Below are 8,752 nucleotides of genomic sequence, written 5' to 3'. Positions count from 1 at the left end.
ACACGTTTCTTAGCACCACACACCAACATCAAATCACTAACATCAACTTCTCAATTAACACAAACAATCACCCACTTTGTTCAAATAAGAAAGAAAATCTAATAGTTTAATCCAACATTCATCACATCAATCAATAAAAAAAATCAACAAAGAATTCTAAAACAAAACCAGAAAATTAGAAATCAATTTAGGATTTTTCACCTTTAATTCATATAAATTTTTCAAATTGTAGGGGTTTGTGTTTCATTACTATCATAAGTATTGCAATTAGTTGAGGTTTTGAGGTGGTTTCTGTAGGGCTTTAGGTACTTTAATGCAGAATTTTACGAATCATATTCGTTTGCACCTAAATAGGATCTACAAGCATAACACATAAAGAATCACATAATACATACTTTTGACGCGTGATTTCCACAAGCGATTGACTGACAATTAGGGAGATAATAGAGCCCCAAGCGTTGCTCCTCTACTTAGTCCACGGGATAGGATTGAACCTCCAATACTGCTAGGTAGTTGGGCACGAACACTTCGAACCACATTCTACGGAGAGGGGAGGAGAAAACTGACCACGAACACCACCACACCACCACCGTGCGCCACTTGCACTAGGGGCCGTACAGTTGTACAGATGGGAGGAAGGGAATAAGGAGAGAGATTATGTGAGGCTAGGGTTTGGTTGCTCACTATCAATTCTCAATTGACTGGTTAAGTGTGTTATCTCAAACCCTAGGCAAGGCCTCTATTTATACATCATATGTATGATTAGAGTCCAAACCAAGTCCACAATACTCTCTCTTTAATCCCACATGGCCTGCCACTCCATGAGGCCCAATAATGGGCTTCTTTCTTTTGTTCAATAATCTAGCACCCTTTTTTATTTACAGATCCCCACAAACCCTAGAAATAAAACTACTCAAACATAATTAAATCTAAACTAAATAAAGCAATTAAATAAGTCATAAGAGAATAAAGGAATAAAATTGCTGAAATTAGTAGAGAAGGAATCGTTGCCAAAATCAATGGAACTACAAAGTTGAGTCAAGAACAAGAGTAAAAGTTGAGAGGAATCTAGAGAGAGAAATAATCTAAGTAGAGAGATAAAGTCTAAGAAAAAAAGGTAAACAAAAATCAAGTACTAAAACGTACTTAAACAAACTCTAAAACATTCCTAATTAGAAACTAAGAATTCGGCAAATCAGGTGCTCCAGAAACACGCGCCCGATCGAGCGGGCCGCCCGATCGGGCTCGCCTTTTTCTTCGCACCCTCTTCTAAGTAGCTGTGCCCGATCGAGCTAATGCTCACCCGATCGGACGCGCCTTGCTAGCAGCACTCGTTGCGCGCCTGCCCGATCGGGCCCGATTCCACCTCGAGGCTTGGACTTCGATTGGGCTTTGATTCTTCGGCCCAATCCGGATCTCCTCTTCGGGTCTTGAATAATTGGTCCAAATGCCCTGGTATCACATATACCGAGCCCTTAATCACCGGCTTGATGACTCTAACCGGCCTTGGACTTCAAAGACGGTCGTGCTCTTCTAATGTCCGTATTTGCTCCATGAAAACCCGGGAAAATGCTCCAAAAGTGCAATTTCCTACAAAACTCAAGCAAAACTACAAAAACACTAGAAAACACCAATTAGTAATAAAAGTGGCTCTAAAGAGCCAAAAACACTACTAATTATGACCAAGGGACGGAGATAAAATACTATATAAATTAGACACATCAGTGATCAAAAATCGAGTCGGGCCGGGCCTTAACATAATTTCTCGTGCCCAAAACCGTAAAAAAAGTAGTGGGCTTATCGGGCAAAACGGGCTTTTCGGGCCGGGTTCGGGCTTTTTAACTAAAAATGCATTTTTATGTTTGCCCAAACCCGCCCTATTTCGGGTCGGGCTAGCGGGTCGAGCCAATGTTGATCACCTCTAACTTATAGGATCCATTCTATTGGGATTTGGACTATTTGACTAGCCCAAAGATCATCGATCACGTCTAGCAATAGATAATGACGACCCAAAAGAACGAACTTAATTATCTCCATAATTTGATCCATTATATATCTAGTAATTACACTTGACGAAGACATACATCCTTTAGTTTCAGGCCAAATAGGGCAACAATGGGGGTGGGTTGCAGTATCTTAAGGTGGTCGGAGGAAAAGTTGGATGGGTGGTTGTGTTTGAAGGTAGAAAGGCATTGAAGAGAGGTAGGAGGAGGAGAGAGAGGGAAGCCAATGATATGGTTGGGGCTGCCATGAGTTCCATCCATTGATGTCAGTAAGGAGATAGGAGGAGAAGAGAATAAAGGGGAAAACAGGGAAAAAAAAAACAAAAAAACTTACCTGATCTTCAGGTAACCGGTCACATAGGCTTGTTAGGAGAACTTGGATAGCAAAGGTTGGATTATTCAGGAATAATCTAAAGGTGAGATTATTTTGAGAGAATGGGCAAAGGTTGGATTATTCTTGTTAAATTCTCCTAAAAATAAATAAATTCACGTGCTATACATTAACTATATTTAAGAAGCATAAATAAATAAAAGTATTAGATAACAAAGTAGTATGACTTCTTATTATTTTCTAATGGACTCGAGCTAATAAATATAATTATAGATATCTCTAAAGATGATTTAATAGCAATATAAATACAAGAATCTAAAGCAAAATTATAAGCGTGGAAGGAACTAACTTGCTTTATAATTCAAAACTGGTTTTATGTTTTCATTGTAAAGCCTACTTTGTGACCCTTTTTCCATATGATTCTTACAATTATCATCTTATAGTAACTAACTTGCTTTATGTTTTCATCGTAAAGCTTCCTTTGTGACCCTTTTTCCATATGATTCTTACAATCATCATCTTGTAGTAGTATAATATATTAATATTGCTATCATTATGAATATTCTTTTCAACTAATGATTTCATGTTTTTTTTTAGTTATTACAAATATTTATTTCATTAATGGTTACATTTATACTAATCTATACTAATATATTCCTCAAAAAAAAAAAACTGTACTAATATAGATTAAAAAGCGTTTCTAAGAACGTCTATGCGTAACGTAGACTCTGTCAATACGTCATGTCATCTACTCAACTCCTCATTATGTCACGTCACTCACTCAACTTCTCAGTATATCACGTCACCCATTCAACTCCTCAATATGCCATGTCACCCTCACGATCAATAATACTCCATGTTTCAAGTTTCAACTATATTGAACAAATATATGGATGAGAAGGTTTGAACAATTGACTTGGCCTCTTAGAAAAAACTTATTATTTAACCATTTAGGCTATACTAAATATTAAAGGAAAAATGGAAATAAGTAATCTCACCTTTAACCCATCTTTTCAAAACAATTCCACCTTTCATTTATTCCAAAATACTCCCACCTTTTACATGAATCTTCTTTTAACAATCTCTAACCTATTTTCAAAAAGTTCGTAACCGGTTATATTAGGCTATTTTCCAGGTGTCAAATTTTTAATGGGCTATTTTATTTTTATATTATTAAAAATTTTAAAAATAAATGAAAATGAAATTCTCTTTACCTTTTCAATTCCCCGCCCTCTTTCCCATCCATCTTCCCCTTCTTCGATAACTCTTAGCCTCCGTCCCCGCCCAAGCCCCATCGGCTTGACCAATCAATCAAATCAAAGCCTTGGAAATTAATTAATAACCTATTTCCTTTGTAATTTTTGGGAAATTTTACCTCCTCCTCAAAGGAAAAGGATCCTAGAGAAGAAGAAGATGATGAGCAAACCAAAACCACTACCCTTCTTCTTCTTTTCCATAATTTTTTCTTTTCTTTCACTTTCTCTTACCTGTGTAATTTTTTTTTTCTGCCTTTTTGTGGTTTTAAATTGGTCGAATTAGGTGGGGTTTGGGATGGCGTCGGAGTTTTTGGCGAGGATGAGAGAGAGTGAGGGGAAGAAGAGCAAGGGGAGGGGTTTCGTCGGTGGTTGCGGCTGGGGTGATTATGATGTCTGGTGAGGCAAGCGGTGAAGCATTAATGTCAGTTTGGGGGTTTTGTAAATGGGGAATTAGATAGGGGACGGTACGGTGGTTGTTCGAGGGAGGATAGGAGTGTTTGATTTGAGATTCGGATGGGGGGATTCTGACTTCTAAGTGGGGTGGGTATGTTGGTTGTTCTATGGTGGCTACGCTGGGGGCAGTCTTAACACCCCGTTTCACAAATTAATAATAAATCAGAATTAAAGGAAATAAACAATCTTTAAATAAAATTGCCGAAGCATACACCTAATAAATTGAAAATCGGAGGTATTACTGCGACACTTAACAAACTGTCAAGTGCTAAGACTTATAAAAATTCCAATAATTAAAACCCAATAAATATAGGTGAGCTATTTATACAGCTTTACAAACTCGTTATAACATGCTAATCGAAAGTTCAAAACACCCGAGCTCCTTTAGCTACGATTAGTTGATTAACCTGCTTAAACAATCTTGACTACTCACCATTAAGGACAAATTCCAAAATATATCATCGCAGGGCCACCATAAGAAAAAGACATGGTAGAACAAACAAATAAACACACACACGTCAGCAAAAAACTGAGTAATCATCACATATCATTATACAAAATTAATATAATAATTAACACTATTACTTCAATTAAACAATGTAGTTCAAAACTACATTTCACATTGTACTCTGGAAATAACCTTTGTCAACTCAACCTCGAATAATAATACGACAATTTTCTCAATTAATTCATATATATACATCCCATAAATGTGCCACACTTCTTGTTTTATACTTAGCCTTGGACATGAGTAATTCGAACAAAAACTTGAATACTCTCAAAAACCAGAAAACACCTTAAACCAGACCACATACGGGTCAATTCCCACTAGAGGGGACCATTGAAAAACAAATAATAAAGATTGTACCTCATTCTTAACTCATGATTATCATCCTCTTACCACATGCCAAGGACTAAGGTATATAACGTCGATCCTCAAACCAAGAACAAAATAATAATGTTCAACCTTTTGATCTCACATATCGATCAAATAATCATTCACAAACTAATAGATAATATCTCAACAATGGCACAGGTGACAGGGTAAAGTCGTATCCCCTAATCAAAAGTAAATACCTAAATCCTCTAACTAAAGTAGATAGGGAAGTAGGGTCGATCTCCACAGGGAAACAAGTCTTTTTACTCCTAATTAATTATTATAATCTAAATTATCTAAGTAACCAATATTTATATTTGAGTAAGAACTAAACTACTAAGATTGAGAATATGGAGAAAACAATATATGAAAGGATGTAGGGTATAGGTTCACGAATAAATAATACTCCAGGGTAAAACATAGTAATCAACCATTGACATTGCATAAATAACACGATTAACAGGCTCTCGCAATTTACTAATCATCATAGATCTAACAGGCTCTCGCAATTTACTAGATCTAAGTTCTTATTGAAAATAGCCTTTAATATCAAATAAACATCTGCTCGATTCATCAATTTAATATTGCTATACTTTTACAAGCCGCAATTGTAAAACGTTACAACAATTCAATAAGAAATTATCATGCAATACCAATAATCAATAATAGTCAATCATCAATGCATCAATTAACCAGATTGTAAAGGGCTTTTGCTACGTATTACAATCACACAATTAATTTACCAGTATTAAATCTCATCTCTCGAATCTCGACTTAACCATTTATAAATTAATCTGCCTATTGAAACTAGACCTAAACATTAATTCTCATCTTTCGAATCTCGAATCAATATTGTTAAACTCATGCATAAAAGATCTGCGCAAATCTAGTCACAGAGCATTATTTCAATCAATAGGAAATTAATCTGGCATTGATAATTAACAACAACAATTTACCCCTTCATATTATTTATTAGATCCCCATAAACCCTAGAAATAAAACTACTCACACATTATTAAAACTAAACTAATCAAGACAATTAGAGGAGACATGATCAAAGAAAGAGAATAAATTACTGAAATTAAACCAAGAGTTATATAAAGAGAAAATAATACTAAGAGTTTAAGAGGAGAGAGAAAAGAGTTAGAGAGAGAAAGTCTCAGAAAAATTAAGAAAGAGTAAAAAGAAGGTAAAGAAGTCCTAAATTCGTTTTACGAAGAAGTATTTATACTCCTTAAGAATCCTAAACTAAAACAAACTTAAACGATGTTAATCGTCTCCTAACAATAACACGCGCCCGATCGGACGAGGCACCGCCTGATCGGGCGCGCCTTCGGGCGCCAGCCTTTGCTTCCCTCGCCCGGCCGGGCGCGCCTCCAGGCGCCAGCATCTTTGGTCGGGCGCCGACCTTTGCTTCTCCTGCCCGGCCGGGCGCGCCTCCGGGCGCCAGCCTTTTTGGCCGGGCGGCTCTCTTGGGTCACTATTTGGACTACGATTGAGCTCCAATTCTTCGGGCCAATCTGGGTTTCCTCTTTGGGTCTTGAATACTCGGTCCAAATGCCCCGGTATCACACATACCAAGCCCTTAATCACCGGTTCGATGGCTCTAACCGGCCCTGGGCTATAAACTCTGGTCGTGCTTCTCCAATATTTGTGATTGCTCCAAAATATCTCGGAAAAATACTCCAAAAGTATAAATCCCTGCAAAAGTCAACCAAATCTACGAACACACTAGAAAACACCAATTAGTAATAAAAGTGGCTCTAAAGAGCCAAAAATACTACTAATTATGACCAAGGGACGGGGGTAAAATACTATTTAAAATACACATCAACAGGTTCCCAAATAATACAACAATTCGATAATTAACCATTGTGTATTATGCGTTCTTTATCCCTCATTTTGTGGTAGTGTCTTGTAGGGCAATTAAACTAATACCCAAATATAATCAAATCTCAACCCAATATAATACTCCGCATAAGCAACCCTAAAACCTCGATAAAACAATACTCACTATATAAATAACATTAAAAACCCTAGAAATTGTAATACCCCATATTTTCATACGTATTTTCTAATTAATTAATCAAGAATTATTTTATAAAAAGGGTATTTTAGTAAAATCATTATTTGGAGCCAAAATAATATTTGAATTTTGGCGTCAAATATAAGTGTTTAATCATTTGAATAATTAATTATTTTCGGATTTCTAAATTAATAATATAGGTTTAATTATCTTTTTTTAAAGTCGGTCCATACTTTATTATACTAACTATTTCAAGAGAAATATCTAATATACATTGTTTCGGGGTTTTCTGATGTCCTGCGGGAGAGTTACAATTCCGAGACTGGAACCGGACGCCTGTACCTGCAAAATAACGGAGACTCCTGGTGGTGGGAGCTCCGCCTCCAACGGTCAAGTTAGTACTTGATTAAGGAGTAATTAATGCGGAAATTAAAGTGATTGGGTCTCTCAAGGTGAGAGTGTTTAATGTAGGTAATCTGCTTTGTTAGCGAGATCAGCCGGTTATTACTGTGTGTAATTAATGTGTTTTTTCGTTCTCCCCCTTAATGAGGATTAAGGGAGGTATTTATAACCTTGGGAAACGTGCCCATCCTAGTTTTAGGTTAACCTAGGGCTGATTGGGCTTCCCTCGGAAGTTGGGCCTGGGTGGCCGGTTTCTCCATTAGGCATGGAGTATGCCACATGTCATGACATAATAGGTCCAAGGTGGACGAATAAGCGCGTGCCACGTGGCAAGCCCTGACAGTTCCAACTGGGGGACACTTGGCAGGACCTGATTGGCCCACGTGGCGCATTCCGATTGGTGGGAGCAAAATCCCCTAATCATTTGCCCCTCACAGGTGGCACGTGCGTGGTCACGTGTTACCTGTGACAGGTGTCGCACTGTAACAGGCGACGACCTTCTACAGGTGTCAGTCGGCGAGAGGCCGAGAGATTTTCCCGCCCAAATTTTGAATTCTGAAAGTGACCCTTCGCCTTCTGGTAGGCCGTCGTCGAGCCTACCAAAGATAATAATTCCTATCTTGGTCTCACTAACAATAGTAAGGGTAAGAAAGGGTCGAACCCAAGAGAGGCGTTGAATCAACCACCGAGTACTACCGTTTAAATAAGCTAAACGAATTCTAAATTGGGTTGGTTTTTAGTAACTTCTTCTAACACAATTCAACTAAGCTAAGAGGAGGTTAACAATATTAAGAGGAATCTAGGGCTTGGGTTATACCACTCAACTTCATCACAAATCATGGTTAGCATGCAACAATCAAGGTAAATTAATGGGATAAATTAGGGGAAGTCATCTAAAGCACCCAACTACTCTCTCAAGCTAGAGGGATTACTTGAATCATGAATACGACCTACTCTCGTGGTTACATAGCATAAAACAAGTGTTAAAGCATAATCACGATGACATAAACATTCCCTTGACCGGTAATCCCTATTCTCATGGCATTTCGGGTCAATCAAGCATAAGGGAGCTAACTCAAGTTCATCTCTCGATCCTTCGTTGAGAAAGCTTGGATAAATAGTTCTAGCAATGGCCATATACAAGAACTAAGCAATTAAACCACTTAAGCTCAACTAATTAACATCCCACAACAACCAAATTAGCACATGCAACAAGTAATTAGTGACTACATTGAGGGTTTTGCCCAAACCCTAGAATTTAGACTACTCACAATCCATGGGGGTTAAAGCAATTAAAGATTTCAAGCAATTCATGAACAAATTCAAACTAAGGATTAAGCTAATTAACAATCCAAAACATGTAAGAACTAGCAAATAATTAACAACAAAGTAAAGAGAAGTAGA

This window comes from Chenopodium quinoa, unplaced genomic scaffold, assembly GCF_001683475.1.
Source record: "Chenopodium quinoa cultivar QQ74 unplaced genomic scaffold, ASM168347v1, whole genome shotgun sequence".
NCBI classification, from domain to species: domain Eukaryota; kingdom Viridiplantae; phylum Streptophyta; class Magnoliopsida; order Caryophyllales; family Amaranthaceae; genus Chenopodium; species Chenopodium quinoa.
Note: the sequence above shows the minus strand (reverse complement) of the source record.